Source organism: Jaculus jaculus, chromosome X (assembly GCF_020740685.1).
Source record: "Jaculus jaculus isolate mJacJac1 chromosome X, mJacJac1.mat.Y.cur, whole genome shotgun sequence".
Classification (NCBI taxonomy): Eukaryota; Metazoa; Chordata; class Mammalia; order Rodentia; family Dipodidae; genus Jaculus; species Jaculus jaculus.
The window spans coordinates 53,218,235-53,241,389 of record NC_059125.1 but is presented as its reverse complement, the minus strand read 5'-3'; positions in this window follow the sequence as shown (position 1 = coordinate 53,241,389).

Here is a 23,155-nt window from a genome sequence, read left to right as displayed (position 1 = left end):
AATTCCAGATGCATGTACCACTTTGTGTGTCTGGCATTACATATGTACTAAGGAATCAAACCAGGGTCATTAGGCTTTGCAGGCAAGCATCTTAACCACTGAGCAATCTCTCCAGCCCCAAAGATTTTTTTTTTGGTACAAAACAACTGGAAAGATAGGTTTGCCATTGATCAAAATCAAGAATACTGAAGGTCAGGAACTCTTTTTCAGGTAAGTTGGGTTTAAAGGTGTCTTAGCACATATAAGTAGATATATGAAGCTATAGTTCAGCAAAATGTCTAACAGAGCTAAATACTGTGAAAATGATATTTAAGGCCATGGGATTCTATGAGACTATTGTAGGGAACATATATGTATAGAGAGATGAACTATTGATCATGGGCAGAGCTCTTTATCATAAAGAAGTCAGGGAGAAACAGAGATATAAGCAAGGAACTAAGAAGTCACACCTAGTGAGTGAGGTCAGAGGTTAAAATAAAGATGAATCTCTACAAAGACTGGAGGTAATTAAAGCGGTGGTCACTCTCATACCCCCTAAATGCTTTCTTCCAAATTATTTACCTTCAGTGTGAAATGTTATCTCCTCCATTTTTTGAGCTAGGTCTTGCTCTAGCCCAGGCTGACCTGGAATTAGTATAAGGCTGGCCTCAAACTCACAGCGATCCTCCTACCTCAGCCTCCTGAGTGCTGGGATTAAAGGCATGAACCACCACACCTGGCACAGGTTTTTTGTTTGTTTTTCAGCTGCTTTGAATATACCTTCTAACAAGAGCCTTTACATTCTTTCCATTGCCTCATAGTAATGCATCCACTCCTATGCAATCCCTCAATTCAATCCTGCCCCTGATACATCTAAAGATGAAAAGATTTTGAGGGAAAATAGTTTCTCTCAATTTATCCCAGTGTTATGAGTGAGACCACAGACTATCAGAAAACACATAAAAGCTAATAACTAATTTTTGTCTTCTTTCCCCATCCTGTAATGTAGTAGAAAGCAAATAGAAATATGTCTTAAAAGGAAGAGAAGGTAGGTGGAATTTTACCAGGAAGCTTCCGGCCCAGGAAAGTTCTTGAACACCAAACCCTAGGTTCGTTTCTAATGTTAATGAAAGAATTGAATAAAAAATACTGAGAATGATAATTATTAAATTATTATATTTATTGAGGGGAAGTACAGAGCCAAGGAAAGGCACCAATGTGGCTAGAGAGCCCACATAGAGGGACTGGAAAACAAAACAAAACAAAACAAAACAAAACAAAACAAAACAAAACAAAACAAAACACAGAAAGAGAGAAAATAAAGTTCAAGGAGCATCTGCCATGTAGGCAGCTAGAGGTGGTAAAGGAGCCCAGATCCAGCCAAGGGAAAAAATTCACCCACAGCTGGAAGTTCCAGTGGTCAGAGAGCCTGCCCTCCCTTAGCAAAGGTATTTATAACCTTATAGTGGTGGGCTGTCTTCCAGCCCAGGTGAACCAGAGAGACAGCTGGTTGGTTAGGGTTAGGGGCTGTCTCAGGAAAAGGCTAGCCCTGACACCAAGCTCCAGGGGCTGAAGTTGACCAAGTATAATGTTTAAATCCTATAAAAGACCTCTCTTCCAGGAGGGGTCCTGGTTGTTTGTGGATAAAAAAAGAAAACAGATCTAAGGAACTAGGAAGGAGATAAGAGGTCAGATTATCTTTGATTTCTAGTAACAGCAGACTTTCCTGCCTTTTTTTAATTTTGTTTTTTTAACTTTCGGGGTCCAGTCACCCTAGTCTAGCCTAGCTTTAATTTTTTTTTTAATTTTTATTTATTTATTTATTTGAGAGCGACAGACACAGAGAGAAAGACAGATAGAGGAAGAGAGAGAGAATGGGCACGCCAGGGCTTCCAGCCACTGTAAACGAACTCCAGACGCGTGCGCCCCCTTGTGCATCTGGCTAACGTGGGACCTGGGGAACCGAGCCTCGAACCGGGGTCCTTAGGCTTCACAGGCAAGCGCTTAACCGCTAAGCCATCTCTCCAGCCCCCTAGCTTTAAATTTACCTGGTTATACACAAAGTAACAAGTTAGGGCTAGTGAAAAAACAGCCCTACTTCACCTAGGTCTCCATTGTTAGCAGTCCTTTATATTATTACATATACTTAGCCAAACACTACCCAATTGCTGTCATTCTATAATTCGGCTCCTTCTGCCAGTATTTAGCTATGTAAGTTATATATAAAAAGAGACCCATGGTGAAATGGGAGCTGTAGAATTTCAGACTAGCATGAGTCTCAGAAATTAGCATATTCACTTCCCCATCTTACAGAGTATGAAATAGGTCCAGAGAGGGGAAAGAAATCAAAGTTAGAGCAAGGGCCTATAAGTGTCAGGATTTATGTCAGTGTGTCCACTACCATGCTGCGTATTGTTCTTTTTGCTGCTTTTCCTTCTGCATTGTCACTTAATTTTTTTAAAAAAAATGTTAATCAAAATATATAGCCGTTACTTTATCCCCCACCATTTTTCTTTGTCCATAAACTGCAGTTGGTGTCCAAACTTCCCTCTAGTATTTCATTTCTCACTATATATAAATCTCTAAATATAAATAATATTGTTTTTATGTGTTTTCAATTTTTGCATGTAGTATGTTATGCCAATACACTTGTGCCCTTTAAAAATATTTTTTAATTTATTTATTTTGAGAGAGAAAGAGAGAGAGAGAGAATGGGCATGCCAGAGCCTCTTGCCACTGCAAATGAATTCCAGATGCATGTGCCACTTTGTGCATCTGGCTTTACATAGGTACTGGGGAGTTGAAGCTAGGCCTTCAGGCTTTGCAAGCAAGTGCCTTTAACTGCTCAGCCATTTCCCCAGCCCCATGTGTTACTTTTTTTTTGGCCTTCCCATGTAGAAAATAAGATTCCATTATGGATTATTTATACATATTCCACAATGTATAATTCCCAAGGAATGGACATTTAGGTAATTGTCAGGCAGTGGGTTTTTAAAGATTTTATTTAATTTAATGCCATTACACGTCTCCTTCTGTGCATTACTTTATGCAGTGCCCATACCTAAAATTACTGGGCCATAGGGAAGATTATATATTTAGTTTTACTAGATAATACAAAACTTCTCTTTAAAGTAGTTAATGTAGATATATCAAGTAGAACCAGTATCAGCGCTAAGTACTTCACAGGGTTTGGCAAGGATCCAGGCAGAATCAGAGTGTGGATATACTTGTGAACTTGTGAACATAATAGACATTTAGCAAATTATCTTGCTAAACAGCATTGTCTTATCACTTGAGCTCACAAGGTGACTAAACACAAGATAAAAGCCTAGCATTTCAGCTTGCATTTTGTGACTATCTCCTTTAGGCATCTCACTGCCAGCTTTTACAATATTCTCCTTTTTTTTTAATTTTTATTTATTTATTTGAGAGTGACAGACACAGAGAGAAGGACAGATAGAGGGAGAGAGAGAGAATGGGCGCGCCAGGGCCTCCAGCCTCTACAAACGAACTCCAGACACGTGCGCCCCCTTGTGCATCTGGTTAACGTGGGTCCTGGGGAACCGAGCCTCGAACTGGGGTCCTTAGGCTTCACAGGCAAGTGCTTAACCGCTAAGCCATCTCTCCAGCCCAGAACTACTTCTTTTTAACTGGTTTATCCTAACAGGTTGTTGATTATAGACTGTTAGGTTTCCAGGAGCCAGAACTTTTGGCTTAAAAATGTGAGTCACAATATTAGGCCTGCTGCAGTTGAATTCCAGATGCGTGCACCCCCTTATTCATCTGGCTCACGTGGGTCCTGGGGAATCGAACTTGGGTCCTTTTGGCTTTGGAGACAAGTGGCTCAACCGTTAAGCCATCCCTCCAGCCCCAAAAGCTAGCTTTTTGAAGGCAGTTTTAGTTAAAGATTAATGCCCATAGAGAACCAGGAGATGCCACTCCACATGACATGTCACCCTGACACAAGAATAGTACCCTTGGTGGAAATGGAACTCATGTCTGATCAAAAAGTGTTCTATAGTACTCCCAGATGTCCAGCATGCAGATCCAGGTGGGCTGGCTCTGGGATCTGCCCTCCAAAGCTAAAATCCAATTGAGTCTTTCCCTTGCCTATAAAGGCTGCTGTCTTCTTCCTGTTGCTTGCTCCACTCAGCTCCACTCTAGCTCTGCAGCTAGGCTCTACTGCCTCTCTTAGCTTGGGAACAAAGACACACATGAGTGTAGCTTCTCACTCACGCAGTCTGGCTGGGTGGGGGAAACATCAAAAAACTGTTTCTTGGTCTGGGGGAACTTTTCTGCTTGCCTCTGCTTCTGCTTTTATAGTGTGAGTAACTTTTCACTTTAATTACATGAATGATTTTCCCCCTGTCTCCTAATCTACCCTATGTGTATTTCCTTTACACTCCAGATCTACCTGTGCAGTTTCCTTAAACTCAGTGTAACCATGAGTGTAACTTTCTTCACTATCCCTTTCTCCTCTGGATTTTGTGGTCTCTGTTTTGGTATTTTCTCTCTTACTTTTCCTTGAGCATCACCATTTGCCCTCTTAACTTCTCTCCACAGGAAGCACATGGCAGATGCCATGTCTGTTCTAAATCTCCCTCCATATACATCTAAGTTTATCCTCTACGTGCTTGTGACTCTACCTCAGTCTTTCCTTGAAAGCCTCAGTTTAACTCCTCTCCATGTGCTTGCAGCTTTACTCCAGTTTTTCCCCCAAACCTCAGTTTCTCTTAAATGAACATTATAAGCTATGCAGTATTTTCCACATGAGAGCAGGTTTCCTACTTCCAAAATATTTATGATTCTGCTCTAGCCTCCCCTCCTAGTCCCCAGTCTCCCTTAGTTAATCCCCAAATTTGTGATTTCTCCCTAAATAAACCTAATAATTCATAAATTATCATTCTAAGCCTGTCTTTATTAATTATTTATCAAAGGTAGGACAGAACCCAAAACTTGGGGTTCATAAATTCTGGAGGACTCTTCTTGATCCCCCAAATCCAGCATTAGTCAGCCCCACACCATGAATAGTGAAGGAATAATATGAAGTGAGCACGTGGACATGTCTGTCCATAGCAATTATCATAGGTATAGGTAAAATATTAATTTGTCCTACAAATGAATTTCTATTAATATCTACCTCAGAACTCTGAGAAGTTCTGGCTAGCAAGAGAATTGCAATTAATTATATCATAAGATATTGTGAGGACCTTAGATATGACATAAACATATGGGAAATAATTCCCTTTTCAATATAGTTAGGAAATAAGCAATCAGTTTATCAGCTTCTGGGCAGAAAAATCAGCCCAATAAAAATATGAAATGCCAGTTACAAACCGAACAAGTTGTTACATGGTTTTTAATGTTTTCACAGAAAACTAACACAGTTTGTTTGTCTCTGAGAAATAGAGGAAAATGTAGCAACTACTTGTTGACAGTTTTCCTGACATTGGGTTTTTTTTTTTCTGTTTGAAAGGCAACTGAAAAACAACAATAATAAATCTTGCTTCAGGTGTCAGTTGGTTATTTTTTCCCCATTGGATTGTGTGTTTTCTCTTCCTTTCATTCTTCTTTCTTCCTTTGAGAAAAAGACAGATAGAGAAAGAGAATGGGTGTGCTAGGGCCTTTAGCCACTGCGAACGAACTCCAGATGCATGCTGTACTTTGTGCATCTAGCTTACATGGGTACTGGGGAATTGAACCTGGGCTCTTAGGTGTCACAGGCAAGTGGCTAAACTGCTAAGCCATCTTTCCAGCCCTCTTTTCTTTTTCTTTTTTCTTTTTTTTTTTTTTTTTTTGGTTTTTCGAGGTAGGGTCTCACTGTGGTCCAGGCTGACCTGGAATTAACTCTGTCATCTCAGGGTGGCCTTGAACTCATGGCAATCCTCCTACCTCTGCCTCCTGAGTGCTGGGATTAAAGGCGTGCGCCACCACGCCCGGCTCTTTTTTTTTTTTTTTAAAGATATAGGTTTGCTTTTAATATTTTTAGTATTTATTTCATTTTTATTTAGTTAGTTGAGAGAAAAAGGCAGATGTAAAGAGAGAGAGAGTGAGCATGCCAGCCCTTTTGCCAATACAAACTACGTGGGTACTGGGGAACCCAACCTGGGACCTTTGGCTTTGTAGGAAAATCCTTTAACTGCTAAGGATCTCTCCAGTTCTAAAACGGAGAGGTTTTCTATCTATTGTAAGATGGCTTCAAAGTTATGATCCTACCTCATTCTCTGCAGTGCTTGAATTACGGGTGTGCAGCATCATGCCTTCTAGATCCTGTATGTTCCTTTTATTGTATATTGATTTCTGAGTCAAGATGGTAGCTATCTGGTGATGCCTCTTCCACTTTGACTTTCTCTGTGAGTGAAGTATGATGGGCTGAGGAATCTCAAAGATTGATTTGCTATACTCTAGAAGACATGATTCCTCACTGCCAGATGGACATTCCTTGACAAAAAAGTTATTGGTAAGTAAGGCAGACTAACATCTCTGGACAAAAAATAAAAACAGTAAGGGGCTGGAGAGATTGTTCAGTGGTTAAGGTGCTTGCCTGCAAAGCCTAACAACTTTGGTTTGATTCCCAGTACCCACGTTAAGCCAGATATGCAAAATGGCATATGCATCTGGAGTTTGTTTCCAACAGCTGGAGACTCTGGCAGGCTAATTCCCCCCACCCTTTCCTCCCTGTGTCTCTTCACTCTGTCTCTCTCATCTTGCAAACAACTTTTAAAAAATTAAAAAACAAGCCCGAACAATCTAGAAATAAGTCAAAATTATGTTTTCAAAAGCTCATGGTTAGATTTTGTACAATGGTCAGGACTCTAATGTACTGGAGTACATTAGATGAAAGACAGATAAAAAGTCAGTGATGTTGGAAATATGTTAAGTTTAGTCTAACATTGTAGGCCTATATCTGCTTTTCATTCAGTAAATGTATTGATTTTGAGCAAAACGGCAATAGTATGATGTCCATGTTTCAAAAGGTTCAAACTTGTGAATGACAGAGAACTGCTGCAGTGGCTGGAGGTTGGAAGACAAGCTGATTGCAAGATTCTATACACATTACATTATGTCCTTGGGTATATATTGAGAACTAAAAGAGTTACTTTTACAGAGATTTCAGATTATTATTAATATTATTATCTGACATGTACAAATGAGCAGGCCCTTCAGGTTTTTCTGGAACAGATTTCTCATCATTGCAGCACACTGCTATTCCTGGTGGTGCTGATTCTTAGGAAATCTGGTAGGAAGAATTCTTCTCTATCAGTGATTACTACTGTACAAAACCAACACTATATTTTCTTTCCTCATTGTAAAATAAGCTTTTATGACATGTTACTGAATTCTTAGGCATATTAGAAAAATGCTACTTTGAATGCAACTACAAGTAGTCATGTGTGGAACCATTCTACAGGCTTTTATCATGTTGACAATTTCATTATTTATGCTTTGACTTACCTCCCAACCACTCAACATGGTCAAAGCATCTCCACATCTCTCCACAAGGCAGAGCATCTCAACAAACCTACACAAAGTGGGATGTCACCGCAACTCTCCACAAGGTGGTGAACAAAGCTAACTTTTGTAACAACTGCAAATCCAAAAAGGATTTTCTTTTTCCTCACTCATGTTCAATATGCCTGCCTTCTATGTCTTTTTTCATATTCAAACATTAAAAATGACTTACTATCTCTCATTCTGTTAGATACATGCAGTCTTCACTAGGTATAGTTTCATGATTTGAAAATAACAATCACACAAGTGTCAATGTTTCTCTGATTAAGGCTGGGCCTGGTGGCATATGCCTTAATCTCAGTACTCTAGAGGCCAAGGTAGGAGAATTGCTGTGAGCTAGAGGCCATCTTGAGACTACATAGTGAATTCCAGGTCATCCTGGGCTAAAGTGAAAAACGTTATCTTGAAAAACCAGAAGAAAGAAATGAAAAGAAAGAAGGAAGGAAGGAAGGAAGGAAGAAAAGAAGGAAGGAAGGAAAGAAGGAAGCAAAGAAGGAAGGGAAAGAGAAAGAAAGAAGGAAGGAAAGAAAGAAAGAAAGAGAGAGAGAGAGAGAGAGAGAGAGAGAGAGAGAAAGAAAGAAAGAAAGAAAGAAAGAAAGAAAGAAAGAAAGGGGAAATTGGCAATGTCAAGTCTAATACAGTTCCTAGGAATCAAATGATCATAAAATCTTTAGGTTGAGTCTCAGTCATGTGTGCACTTGTGTGTGTGTGTGTGTGTGTGTGTGTGTGTGTGTGTGTGTGTGTGTGGTGTGTCTACATCAGCATATATATGTATAGAAACAGAAAGGGATAACAGAAAAGAAAGACAGTTTGGTAATCTGTACACAAAATGCAATCATGTCTGTATACATGGGCACAGAACTAAATTGAGAACAGAAAGTAGAAACATGGAAGGAGGAGAGGAGGGGACACCTGACAGACTAGTAGAGTGAAAGAATATAAGGAGTGGGAGGGTCTTGAGGGGCAAGAGGAAAGGAGGATGGGGAGACAAATTACACAAAAGTCAAGATAACATGAATCAATACCAAAGAAACCTTCCTTCTGGAAACCCTTCTACAAGATATAGCCCCTAGTAAACGGGAGGATGGCCCATACAGAGATGCCACGTAAAATGTGGAGAAAGTTTAATGCTAAAACTAGGGGCTCTGGCTGGTAAACACTAGACATGCTTGTAGTATTTCAAGATAGTTCTTGGGCTGGAAAGATGGCTTAGCAGTTAAGGCACTTGCCTACAAAGCCAGAGGACCTTGGTTTGATTCCCCAGGACCCATGTAAGCCAGATGCACAAGGAGGCGCATGCATCTGGAGTTTGTTTGCAGTGACTAGAGGCCCTGGCATGCCCATTCCCTCTCTCTCTTTGTTTCTCTCTCGAATAAATTAAATAAAAATATTTTTAAAAATAAAATAAAATAAGAAAGATAGGGTTTTTTTTTCTGTTTTTGTATTTTGATCATGGTCCTCTCCCATCATTCTTTTTTGTCCTCTTAGCCCATATCCTTTTTACTGAACCCCTTCCTCTCTTCAACTAGTCCCTCTTCTCTCTCTCTCTCTCTCTCTCTCTCTCTCTCTCTCTCTCTCTCTCTTTCTGCCATCTTTCTTCATTATCTGTGATGACATGTTGATAGGCCCAATATTATCTATGTAAAGATAGTCTCTGTGAGGTCATGAATGCAATGGCTACCATGTGTCCAGAATGTAGTGTTCCAAAGCACTCTGGTCTTACCTTCTTTCCTCCACCTCTTCTGCAACATTCCCTGAGTCTTGGTGGATGTGATAGAAATATCTCATTTAGGGGCTGGAGAGATGGCTTAGCAGTTAAGTGCTTGCCTGTGAAGCCTAAGGACCCTGGTTCGAGGCTCGGTTCCCCAGGTCCCACGTTAGCCTGATGCACAAGGGGGCGCACGCATCTGGAGTTCGTTTGCAGAGGCTGGAAGCCATGGTGCGCCCATTCTCTCTCTCTCCCTCTATCTGTCTTTCTCTCTCTGTCGCTCTCAAATAAATAAATAAATAATTTTTTAAAAAAAGAAATATCTCATTTAATGCTAAATATTCAACTGTCACTTCTCAGGTTTTTTTGATAAAGTTGACTTCCTTTATATAGTATTTTATTGTTTGGGTACAACATAATTTATTTAGCAAATCGTTGTTGATACATTTGGACAGTTTCCAAGATTGGGTTACTATATACAATGTCATACAAACCACTATCTTCTATTTAGTATATTTGTGTACTTATACCAGGATATCCGTATGGTGAATTGTTAATTCAAATATTTATTCCTTATATTTCCAGGAAAATATTTTGGGCTGTTTGAATTGTATATTCAGCTTGAGATTATGAGAGATAAACATTGGAACTTAATAAGCTTTTTTTAAAAAATTATTTATTTATTTATTTGAGAGCGACAGACACAGAGAGAAAGACAGATAGAGGGAGAGAGAGAGAATGGGCACGCCAGGGCTTCCAGTCTCTGCAAACGAACTCCAGATGCGTGCGCCCCCTTGTGCATCTGGCTAAGGTGGGACCTGGGGAACCAAGCCTTGAACCGGGGTCCTTAGGCTTCACAGGCAAGCGCTTAATTGCTAAGCCATCTCTCCAGCCCTTAATAAGCTTTTTTGATGTAGTTCCATTTTCATCCTGTTTGTCTTTGTTGTGGTGTCTACTAAGGTGGTACATGATTCTCTGATTTATTGTACATGAGTAAAGTTTTAGTGAATTTTCTATTGTATATTTCAAGAATAAAGTATTTTCAAAGAATAAGATACTTATTACAAGGCTAGTTTTCTTCCTTTAACTATTGACTGGTAATCTCAGAATGACTATGTATATTAGTAGCTACTGCCTGAAACAAAAGTGACAAAATCTTTGGTATCCTTTATAGCTCTTAAAACTATTTTAAATGGCAGTATGCTCATTTCATTCATGATATTGCCTTCTTCTCTATTAAATTCAAGGCTTCTCTTATCACAACTAATAACTGTTCTGTTTCTTGACAATACTAGGGCTGCTTTCTTCTATCAGTTAATACAAAAATAAAGTTCTGAATCATTTGTTTCAGGCACTTATTTAAGTTCAGCAGCAGTTTAATTTCCTGAGATTGGAGTGGAACACACATTTTATTTTTCTTCTTATTTTTATAAGATTTGGGAAGTTTCAGGTAATATGATAGCATAAGAGCAACACAAAACCAGCCTAGCAAGGAATTTAAGCAAAACCACAGCAAAATACACTCTTATTCTGAAAAGGCCACCCTGAGACTACATAGTTAATTCCAGGTCAGCTGGGGCTAGAGTGAAACCCTACCTCAGAGAAAAAGAAAACAAACTCCTGAAGGAGAACATGGGAAACCAGCTTAGTGAAATAAGGAAGTCATTACAAGACATGAGTAAGGAAATAGAAATACTGAAGAAAAAACAGGCAGAAATTATTGCACTGAAAAACACAGTTAGTCAAATAAAAAAATCTGTAGAAAGTCTCATCAGTAGAATGGAAGGAGAAAACAGAATATCTAAACTATAAGAACAGGTGGCAGATCTAATACAGTCCAACAAAGAGAAAGGCATACTAATAGGAAGATATGAATGGGAATTTCAAGACATATGTGACACTATTAAAAGATCAAACTTAAAAATTCAGGGTATAGTAGAAGGAGAAGAATTTCACTCCAAAGGCATAGTAGGCTTTTTAACAAAATCATAGAAGAAAAATTTCCCCAAATTGGGAAATAAATGTCAATGCAGATACAGGAAGCCTTTAAAACACCAAACAGACAAAACCTGGCAAGAACCTCTCCTTTCCATGTTATAATTAAACTCCTATACATGCAAACCAAAGAAAATATATTGAAAACAGAGAGAAAAAGCAAGTCACCTACAAAGGCAAGCCCATCAGAATAACAGCAGATTACTCAACGCAAACTTTAAAAGCCAGAAGGATTTGGAATAATGTATTCCAAGTTCTGAAAGATAACAACTGTCAACCAAAATTATGCTATCCTGCAAAGCTATCTATCCAACTTGATGGAGAAATAAGGACATTCTACAACAAAAATATGCTAAAGCAATTTATGATGACTAAGCCACCTCTACATAAATTACTTAAAGGAATCCTTCATGCTGAAGAGAAAACAAAACACACACATGAGGAAATAAAGAAAAATAAACCATACTCAAATGACAGTTTAAACATGCAAGTAAGTGGAAAACAGGAAGTACTACAAAAGAAGAATGGAGACAATAAATACATACCTTTCAGTAATAACTCTTACTATCAATGGCCGCAATGCCCCAACCAAAAGACACAGGCTTTCAGACTGGATTAAAAGGACATTTTTTGCCACCAGGAAACTCATCTCTCAATAAAAGATAGACACTGTCTTAGGGAAAATGGTATTTCAAGAAAATGGGCCTAGGAAACAAGCAGGGGTTGCTATCTTAATATCTGACAGAGTAGACTTCAAACCAATATTACTGAGGAAATATAAAGAGGGTCACTTTATACTGATTAAAGGAACACTCCAACAGGAGGACATTGCAGTTCTAACATGGGGGCTACCATTTTCACCAAAAAAAAAAAAAAAAAAACAAAAAAACTATTAGACTTAAGGTTACAGATAACACCAAACACAATTGTAGTGGGTGTCTTCAATATCCCACTCTCATTGATTGACACATAATCCTGGCAAAACTAACTAAATAAATAAACAGAGAGACACCTGGAATAAATAATGTCATGGCAGAAATAGACCTAACAGATATATACATAACAGTCCATCCAAACACTGCAGAATATGCATATTTTCCTCAGCAGCACATGGGACATTCCCTAAATAGACCATATATTATGACACAAAGAAAATCTCAACAAATACAGAAAAACTGAAATAATCCCTTGTACTCTGACCACAATGTGATTATTTTTTATAAGCTTAGGAGTATATTAACTATTCGTTAATTCATGCAGAGCCATGTTTCTAGCCATATAAAGGGTATAAAGGTTATAGCACACAGATCCTTTCACTGATCACATAGAATAATCTCAATCAGGCATAGATGCTGTAATTAAAATAAACTATCTAAGCCGGGCATGGTGGTACACACCTTTAATCCCAGCACTCGGGAGGCAGAGGTAGGAGGATTGCTGTGAGTTCGAAGCCACCCTTAGAATACATAGTGAATTCCAGGTCAGCCTGGGCTAGAGTGAGACCCTACCTTGAAAAACCAAAAAGAAAACAATAATAATAATAATAAAATGAAAAATAAATAAACTTTCTAGAGTTCTAAACACAACATCAGGGAAAAAAATTGGCTCAGAATAAACTGACATGACTAGAGAGTGGAGTGCATGTATTTGGGATTTTGTACCCCATCAAAGAACATGTCATTTACACTTAATGTACTAGTTATTGAGGTTTATCCATCATCTCCTAAACTAGGGTATTATTTCTGATGTGATGCCATTACTCTATTTCCAGGAAAGCTGAGAAAATTAGTGGGTAATCCTTGGTTGAATTTGGATGAGAGCACTCCGGAGGCAGAGGTTGGAGCATCGCTGTGAGTTCAAGGCTACCCTGAGAGTACCTAGTGAGAATCTACCTCAAAAAAATAAATAAATAAATAAAAAATAAAAAGCTTTGGAAGAGAAGTGGAAATAGCACGTCGTATCATCAGTGATCTTTCACACTGACATGAACACTTACTGGCCCCTGGTTTCGAAAACATAATATTTGCTTGGATTTTCTGACATGTTTTATTTAAGGATAAAAATGGCATCTTAATGGCTGGAGAGATGGCTTAGCGGTTAAGCACTTGCCTGTGAAGCCTAAGGAACCCAGTTCAAGGCTAGATTCTCCAGTACCCACGTTAGCCAGATGCACAAAGGGGCGCACGCATCTGGAGTTTGTTTGTAGTGGCCAGAGGCTCTGGCGTGCCCATTCTCTCTTTCTCTCTCTATCTGCCCATCACTTTCAAATAAATAAATAAAAATAAACAAAAAATTAAATTAAGTAATTATTTTGTTTTTTACAATATCACGGTAGTATTCAGGGTAAAGTAAAAGGTAAATACAAGAGAGCATGGCATCCTCCTTTACAGTTTAATGAGGGCCATATGGACGTGTTCCACACTCTTGTATCTCTGCTCTCCACTGGGTTCCTTACCTAAAAATGCAGTATGACAAATATCTCATCAAAATCTGTTCAGTACAGTCTCTCAACTTATATATCAAAAAACTGAAGATATTTTTCACTTAAATTAATATTCCATTATTTTTTACTATGTATGGATGTGTGTGTGTGTGTGCATATATATGTGTGTGTGTAGAGATCTGAGGATAACCTCTGGATATTTATCATCTCCTTCCACTTTCTGTGAGAGTGTCTCCCATATTGATTTGTTTTTGCTGCTTCATGTGCACCTGTCTAGCTGGACCATGAGCTTCCAGATTCTCCTGTCTCCTCCTCCCATTTCCCTAGGCCTATTGAAATTACAGATCTATGTGCCACTTTGTGTCCAGATTTTTGTGGGTGCCAAGGAATCTAACTTGGGCCATTAGGCTTGTAAGGAAATACCTTTAACTGCTGAGCCATCTTCCAGCCTCAACATTATACACTCTTGAATCACATGATTAAAGACGTTCATGTTTTATAATTTGCATTCTATAAATACCATTTATGTCTGCTTAGTTACTCTCATCTACTCTCTCTATACAGGGAACATCTGTGACCACAAACATGTGCTTTCTTCTCTATCCATGGGTTTTAGATTTATACCCTCTCCCAAACACACACGCACACACACAGTGATTAGAAAATAATGTGAAAACTGAGCCCAGCACTTCTGAACTTCCATATCTGCCAGATAAACATTAAACCAAAACTGCCCCCCACACACAACCTACAATCATCTCTAGCCCATCCCTCCTGGCAAGCCAGCCTCAGGGCTTTCATTGTTGGAGACACCTTCAGTTCAAAAGTTCATGTACCTCCCAAACCCACTAACTTCAACAACTCCTCCTCCCATCTTTGATCCCTCTCACCCCATCTTGCCTTCAGATATCACCAGTCCTCAGTAAATAACCCATTCCTATCATCAACTCTTAAGATAAGGCCAATCAGCCTGTGCATACACTGTCCTCCAATCATTTGTGTCTCCTAGAGTGACTTGATTCCTCCTTTTCCCTTATGTGAAGGATTTACTACACATTAGAAAACTATTGTTGGGGCTTAAGGCAAATTTCCAGCCACTGAGCTCCTAGTTGCCTGAACTGGGGTTGAAGGAGTGGCTCTAGAGACTTGCTTACTGCTAGAAGGTTCCCATAGCTCCAAGCTGGAAAAAAAAAAGTTCTGGGTCATTAGGCATTGCAGGCAAGTGCCTTAACTGCTAAGCACCCCAGAATCCAAGCTAACTAAATAGTTCTCATCCCTCTGCACCAACCTCCAGGCTTCTATTCTATTATTCCTAAGGAAGACCTTTTTGTTTTTTTTTTAATTGATAACTTCCATAATTATAGACAATAAACCATGGTAATCCCCCCCACCACCACTTTCCCTTTGCAACTCTACTCTCAATCATATCCCATCCTCCTTTCAATCAGTCTCTCTCTCTCTTTTAATTTTTGTTTTTATTTTTATTTTTTGTTTTTCGAGGAAGGCTCTCACTCTAGCCCAAGCTGACCTGGAATTCACTATGGAGCCTCAGGGTGGCCTCGAACTCATGGCAATCCTCCTACCTCTGCTTCCCAAGTGCTGGGATTAAAGGCGTGCACCACCATGCCCGGCTCTCTTTAATTTTGATATCATGATCTTTTTTTCCTATTATAATGTTGTTGTGTAGGTAGTGTCAGGCACTGTATGGTTAGGTATTAAGTACCCGGCCATTTTTTTGTGTCGGGAAGAGTACATTGTAAGCAGTCTTACCCTTCCTTCGACTCTTATATTCTTTCTGCCACCTCTTCTGCAATGGACTCTGAGCCTTGGAAGGTGTGATAGAGATGTTTCAGTGCTGAGCACTCTGCTGTCACTTCTTCTCAGCACCACTGTGCCTTTTGAGTCATCCCAGGGTCACTGCCATCTGAAAAGAGAAGCTTCTCTAACTCAAAGCGAGAGTAATATTAATATATGGGCGTGAACATTAAGAGAAGTGCTTACCAGGCAGTTTGATGAGCACAGTGTATACATTTAGCTAGACAGCAGCAGACATTACACCTTTAGGGCTCTTGACTGCCCCTGTTGTAGGTTTTCAGTATCAGGTATGTGTTCCCTTCCATGGAGCAGGCCTCCATTCCAATTAGAGAGCAGTTGGTTTCCTCCATAACAGACATGCCTTTATTGCACACATTGGCTCATTTGGCCTGGCTGGCCAAGTTTATGGCTTGCAGTGTCCACTGTTGAGTATCCCCACTGGTGATTTCCTTTTCTCCCATTGAACTGCATTTTGAGGTAGGGTCTCACTGTAGCCTGGACTGACCTGAAATTTCTATGTAATCTCAGGCTGGCATTGAACTCACAGTGATCCTCCTACCTCTGCCTCAAGAGTGATAGCATTAAAGGTGCATACCACAATGACCAGAGTAAGGAAGACTTTTTAAAAGTTATTTGGAGGAGGAGATCCTTTAAAGCATCCTTGTAAAGTCTAGGCCTTGTCATTTGAAAAGTACCCTTATACAGGCACAGTGCATTTGGTATAGTGCATAAGGAAGTTTTATGACTCCCAGAAGCTTAATGTCCATCCAAATTCAGACTTGCTAGTGAAATGAATTATGTGGCCACCAACCAAGCATCATTTCATTCTCAGATGTACTGACTCCTCAGGACAGAGAAAAGGTAGTGTAGAAAGATAAAATCCACAGGCATGTTGGGAAAGGGCAAGTACAGGAAATCAGATGACTTCACTATAGCTTGTGGAAGAAAGGTATATTTAAAAGGCTGGCCATTCTGCATACCTTATCAGTCCAACTTAATACCCAGAGTTCTTACCATGACTCCTCACACACATATACAAATCATAACCCTGGCTTGCAAGGTGAATGGTGTTTAAGATGCCCACACATCATTCTATTGTTAGAAGAAGGCAGTGCTATGCTGGAGACACTGCTCCATGGTGTCCTATGTAGCAGCCTGAGGAATTATTTTCAGAGAAATCTACTCAGGTAAAATAAGATTCTTGTCTTTGCCACAGAAGGAATTTTAAGACATGCCAGCCAGTGTGAAGCAGAGGGGTTTATTAAAAGTGGTTTTGTTTTCTTTAAATATACCTTTTAGTATGGGGAGAAAAAGAAACAGTGAAACATACCCAAATATGATTTTGGGTTTCTCAAGGGAGAGCTGAGACACACTTTATTACCTTTAATATAGTCATATATGTGATTTTTCTCCCTGAGTTCTGAATCTATTATCTTCAAAGAGTTTCTAAGAATTGAAAAGAGATCACAGAGCAGCTATTGAGATGCACAGGACAAAATTGGAGCTGATAAGGTAAAACACAAGACTGTACTGGCACAGAAAATTAGGATATCTTTATTGTAAACAAGAGCTAATGGTCTTCATTTTGAAGTTTTCAAGAAATATTATGGGGAAAGGATCAGACCATATTTGAAGATCATATATATTCAGGGCTTTCCCTTGTTCTTTCTATTTTTAAAAGGAGATAAATTTTCTTAACATATATTTAGAGCCCTCATTATATTCCTTTCTTTCCTTTTCTTCCTCCCTGGACTGATGTTGCTACAGTAAAATGTACATAATTTCATCAAATATGCATGTAATAATGCCATTTCTACTCTTCCTTTGATTCACATGTTTAAGTCATTTATGCACTTTTTTTTTTTTTTTTTTTTTTTTTTTTTGCTTTTTCAAGGTAGGGTCTCACTCTATCACTCTAGCTCAGGCTGACCTGGAATTCACTATGCAATCTCAGGGTGGCCTCAAACTCAGGGTGATCCTCCTACCTCTGCCTTCCAAGTACTGGGATTAAAGGCATGAGCCACCATGCCCAGCTTTTATGCACCATTTTAATGATTATTCGATACTTTTTCTCTACCTTTAATCATGTTTTCCTGTGTGAATTGAAGTTCCCTAAGAAAGTCCCATCTATTTATCTTTTGAGGAACACTGAGACTAATTTTATAATCTGGCTATTGGAGAGCCAAGCTTCTTAATGTTTTTGTTTATTATCTCCAGGAAAAGTACCTGTACGAAGCTTGATACTGAAATCTATTTGTGGTAGTTTAAATGTAAGCTATTCTCAATAGGCTTAAGTGTTTATAATTAAGCCTCCCACTTAGTCCATGGCTGGTTGAGCCTTTGGAGCTAGAGCTTTGTTGGAGGAGCTGTGTTGCTGGGGGTGGAACTTAAGGTTTAGTACTGTAGCCAATTGGATGTTCATGACAAGTTCACTTTTGCATCTTTCTCTCTTTCTGTCTTCCTCCCTTTCTTTCTCCCTCCCTCTTTCCTTCTTTTGCTGATGTATGAAGATGTGAGCTAATTGCCATGCATTCTCCACCATGACAAAACTTCTCAAAAGTGTAAAGTGGCCTAATAATGGTACCAACTTGACTGTATTCACTGAGTACAAAACTAATTAATTAAAAATTAATTTGAAAAACTATAAATAAAAAAGTGTAAACTGGGGCTGAGGAGATGGCTTAGCAGCTAAGGAATTCGCCTGAGAAGCCTAAGGACCCATGTTCGACTCTCCAGGTCCCACGAAAGCCAGATGCACAAGGTGATGCAAGAACTCAGGGTCACACATGTACACAAGATGGAGCACATGTCTGGAGTTTGATTAAAGTGGCTGGTGGCCCTGGCACACCAATTATCTCCCTCCCCCCCCATAAAAAATACAACAAAAAATAAATAAACAAAAAAGTATGAACTTAGAGCTGGAGAGATGGCTTATCCATTAAGGCACTTGCCTACAAAGCCAAAAGACCCAGGTTCAATTCTCCAGGATCACACAAGCCATATGCACTAGGTGGTACATGTGTCAGGAGTTCATTTACAGCAGCTGAAGGACCTGGTGTGCCCATTCTCTCTCTCTCTATCTCCCTCTCTCTCTCTCTCTCTACTTATCTTCCTCCTTCTCTCTCTAATAAATAAATATTTTTCAAGTGTAAACTGAGGGCTGGAAAGATGGCTTAGCAGGTTATGTGCTTGCCTGCACAGCCTAAGGATCCAGGTTGATTCCCCAGAACCTATGTAAGCCAGATGCACATGGAGGTGCACACATCTGGTGTTTGTTTGAAGTGGCTCTCAATGCACTGGCATGCCCTTTATCTCTGTCTCTCTCTAATAAATAAATAAAAATAAAATACTAAAAAGGTATAAACTGAAATAAACTTATTCTTCCCATAAGCTGCTTCTGGTTAGGTGTTTGTCCCATCAACTAGAAGTAAAATATAACACCTAGCAAAGACAGTTTCAAGAAGGAAAATTAAAGCTATGAGATATTATATTTAAAAAATCACAGTGATCTCAGATAAACCAGGTAATGATACACTTCAAGCTATTAGAGAAGCATGAGCAAGCCAAACTCCAAGATAATAGACCAAAGTAATAACGATTAGGACAGCAAGCTACATAACTGCCAGCCAGAAAGAAAAAATGTGGCATGGCTGTTATGGGGGTAACAAAATGCTCTCTGATTAGATTTGAGGCTCACTCCATGGGAGGGAATTTGTGCCTATGGCTTGGAGTTTGTAAGTCTTTGCCTGGAAGCTAATATTGCTGTTTAGCTAAATAGCTATATTATGCCCACCAAATTGCCTTCTACATACTTATGCAATATATTTGTGCTACTGTCAGTTTGGGTCAGAGGACTTTCTCTTTTCAGTTTCTGGTAACTGCAGTGGAGACTCAAATCTACTCAAAGTGCTGGGAAGTGACACTTGAGGGTTTACCATTAAACAGTACATCTCTATCACAATTTCCAAGGCTCAAGGTCCATAGCAAAAGAGGTAGCTAAAAGAATGTAAGAGCTGGGCTGGGAAGATGGCTCAGCCCTTAATGCACTTGTTTGCAAAGCCTAACAGCTGTGTTCAGTTCCCAAGTACCCACATAAAGCCAGATGCACAAAGTGACACATGTGTCTGGAGTTCATTAAAAGTGGCAAGAAGCCCTGGTGCACCCATACACTCATTCTCTCTCCTTTTCTCTCTCCCTCTCTCTCTCTGTCTACTCATAAATGAATAAAAACTTTTAAAAATTCAAGAGCTAAAGGATAGGAAGGAGTGCTTTCAAATAGTGTCTTTCACACATGCAGTGGTTGTTGCATTCATGACCTCACAGTGGCTGTCATTACCTATACAAGACCTACATAATATTGGCCCCAGAAACATGTCATAGATTATGAAAAAGGGCAAAAAAATATATATCAAAATAGAAGAAGTTATAGTTGAAAAACAGAGGGGATATAGTCAAAATGATGGGGAAGAGGAGCAAAAGGATGTGGTGAGTGGGGATTATATAAATTTTAAAAACATTTTAAATAACTAAAAAAATATTAGGTAAGATATTAAGGAAATGAAGATTAAAATAACAACATAAAGAATCTATTAGTTGGTTTCTAAAATCTAAACAAGATTGACAAATCCTTAGCGTAATTGACTAGAAGGGATAAAAGCTGTAATTCAATAAAATTAGAGATGAAGATGTGATACTCCAACAAATACAGCAGAAAACCACAAGACCATTAGGGAATACTTTGAAGTCATATATTCTAAAATGTTGGAAATTCTAAAAGAACTGCCTAAGCCCTAGACACATAGGACCTACCAAAATTAAATCAAGAGGATATAGACAACGTCAATATACCCATGACAAGCAATGTGATTGAAAAGTCTCACAATAAAGACAAGCCCATTGCTAGACAGAATCTCTTTAAAATTTTACTAAAAAAATAAAAATACTCTAATACCAATGCTCCTCAAATTATTCCATGACACAGAAAAAAAAAAGAAAATCTACCAAACTCATTCTATAAAACTAGTACTACCCAACACCAAATCTAGATAAGGACACACACATGGTCATTTGCCCACATACATGCACATATACACACAGACACACAGACACACACGCACACACACACACACACACACACACACACACACACACACACATTTGTATATGTTTATATACCAATTTACTTGATAAACATAGATGCTAAAATTTATTAATTTTTTGTTTTTATTTATTTATTTGAGAGCAACAGACAGAGAGAGAGAGAGAGAGAGAGAGATAGAATGAGTGCACCAGGGCCTCCAGCCACTGCAAATGAACTCCAGATGCATGCGCCACCTTGTGCATCTGCTTACGTGGGTCCTCGGGAATTGAGCCTCAAACCAGGATCCTTAGGCTTCACAGGCAAGCACTTAACTGCTAAGCCATCACTCCAGCCCTAAAATATTTTATTTATTTATTTGAGAGAGAAAGAGTTAACTGACAAAGAGAGAGAGAAAAAAAAATGGCATGCCAGGGCCTCCAGCCACTGCAAATGAGCTCCTGATGCATGCACCACCTTGTGCATCTAGCCTTATGTGGGTACTGGGGAATCTAACCTGGGTCCTTTGGTTTTACAGGCGAGTACTTTAGCTGCTAGGCCATCTCTTCTGTGATTTTTTAAAAAAAAATGCATTTTAATTTATTTACTTGAGAGAGAAAGAGATGGTAATTTTTTGACAAAACATCTACAAACCAGATTCCATAACACAATAAGAAAATCAGCTGGACATGGTGGTGCATGCCTTTAATCCCAGCACACAGGAGGCAGAGAATAAGAGGATCGCTGTGAGTTCCAGGTCAGCCTGAGACTACACAGTGATTCCAGGCTGGCTTCAGCTTGAGTGAGACCCTACCTCAAAAAAATAAAATACCAAAAATAAAAGAAAATCAGGTCTGGAGAGAACGCTTAGCAGTTGCATTTTCTTGCAATGCCTAAAGACCTGGGTTCAATTTCCCAGTACCCACATATAGCCATATGCACAAAGTGGTCAATGAATCTGGAGCTAGAGCCCCTGGTGCACTTGTTATCTCTCTCTCTCCTCTCTCTGCATATAAATATTAAAAAAATAAGAAAAAGAAAACCAAGCCAGCGTGGTGGTGCACACCTTTAATCCCAGCATTAGGGAGGCAGAATTAGGAGGATCACCGTGACTTTGAAATCAGCCTGAGACCACATAGTAAATTACATGTCATCCTAGGCTAGAGTGAGACCCTACCTTGAAAAAAAAAGAAAATTATATACTATGAACAGTTTGGTTTCATTCCATAAGTTCAAGAGTGTTTCAATGTATGTAAATTAATAAATTTAATACATAAATAGATTTAATAAAGAAAACACATGATCATCTCAATAAAAGCCAAAAAGAACTTTGACCAAGATACTGAGTTCAGCATGATAAACAACCTGAAGAAATCTGAAACAGAAGAAACACACAATAGACGACTACATCCAAAAAAATCTGTAGCCAATCTGATGTTACATGTGAAAAATATTGAAATCATTTCCTATAAAAAATCAAGAATGAGAGAAGGATGTCCATTGTTTCCATTCTTATTCAATATAGTACTTGAAGTCTTAGAGCATAAATTAAGAGAAAGAAATAAAAGGCAAAGGAAAAAATAGGAAGGAAGTCAAATTATCCTTGTTTGCAGATTATCCTATACTTTAAAGCCTACAGATTCCACAAGAAAACTCTTTGACCTAATTAAAAAAAAAATCTTTCAACAAAGTAGCAGGCTACAAAACTCAGTGCTTGGACTCTTGGTCCCAGCTTCTCCTTCTTTTATTATTTATTTAGTTATTTTTATTTTTTGGGTTTTTAAAGGTAGGGTCTCACTCTGGCCCAGGCTGACCTGGAATTCACTATGGAGTCTCAGGATGGCCTCAAACTCACAGGGATCCTCCTACCTTTGCCTCACAAGTGCTGGGATTAAAGGCCTGTGCCACCACAACTGGTTTAAAGAATTTCCTTTTTGGGGATGGAGAGATGGCTTAGCGGTTAAGCGCTTGCCTGTGAAGCCTAAGGGCCCCAGTTCGAGGCTCGGTTCCCCAGGTCCCGCGTTAGCCAGATGCACAAGGGGGCGCACGCGTCTGGAGTTCGTTTGCAGAGTCTGGAAGCCCTGGCGCGCCCATTCTCTCTCTCTCCCTCTATCTGTCTTTCTCTCTGTCTGTCGCTCTCAAATAAATAAATAAAAAATATTAAAAAAAAAGAATTTCCTTTTTTTATGATAATAGGGATTGAACCTAGGGCCTCAAGCATTCGAGGGAGACAACCTACCACTGAGCTATAAACCCAGCTGCCCAACAGCTTCTTCTTGAGAAGGTTGTGGAACCTTTAGGAGATGGATCCTTACTACAGGAAGTGTCACTGATGGTGGTTGGTCCTTGAGGTGTTATAACTTGGCTTAATCTTGCTGGGTTCACTCTTCTCTCTCTCTCATCTATCTAATCTTTCTCTCCCTTTCTTCCCTGCTAATACAATGATGTGATACTGGCTTCCTGCTACTGACATGCTCCCCCTGACATGATAGATTCTACCCTCTGTAAAAATAAGACAAAATAAACTTTCATTCCCTAAACTCTTTCTGGTCAGGTATTTTGTCCCAGCAATTAGAAAGTAACTGATCCATACACTTAACAGAAACAGAAAAAAAGTCCTAAAATT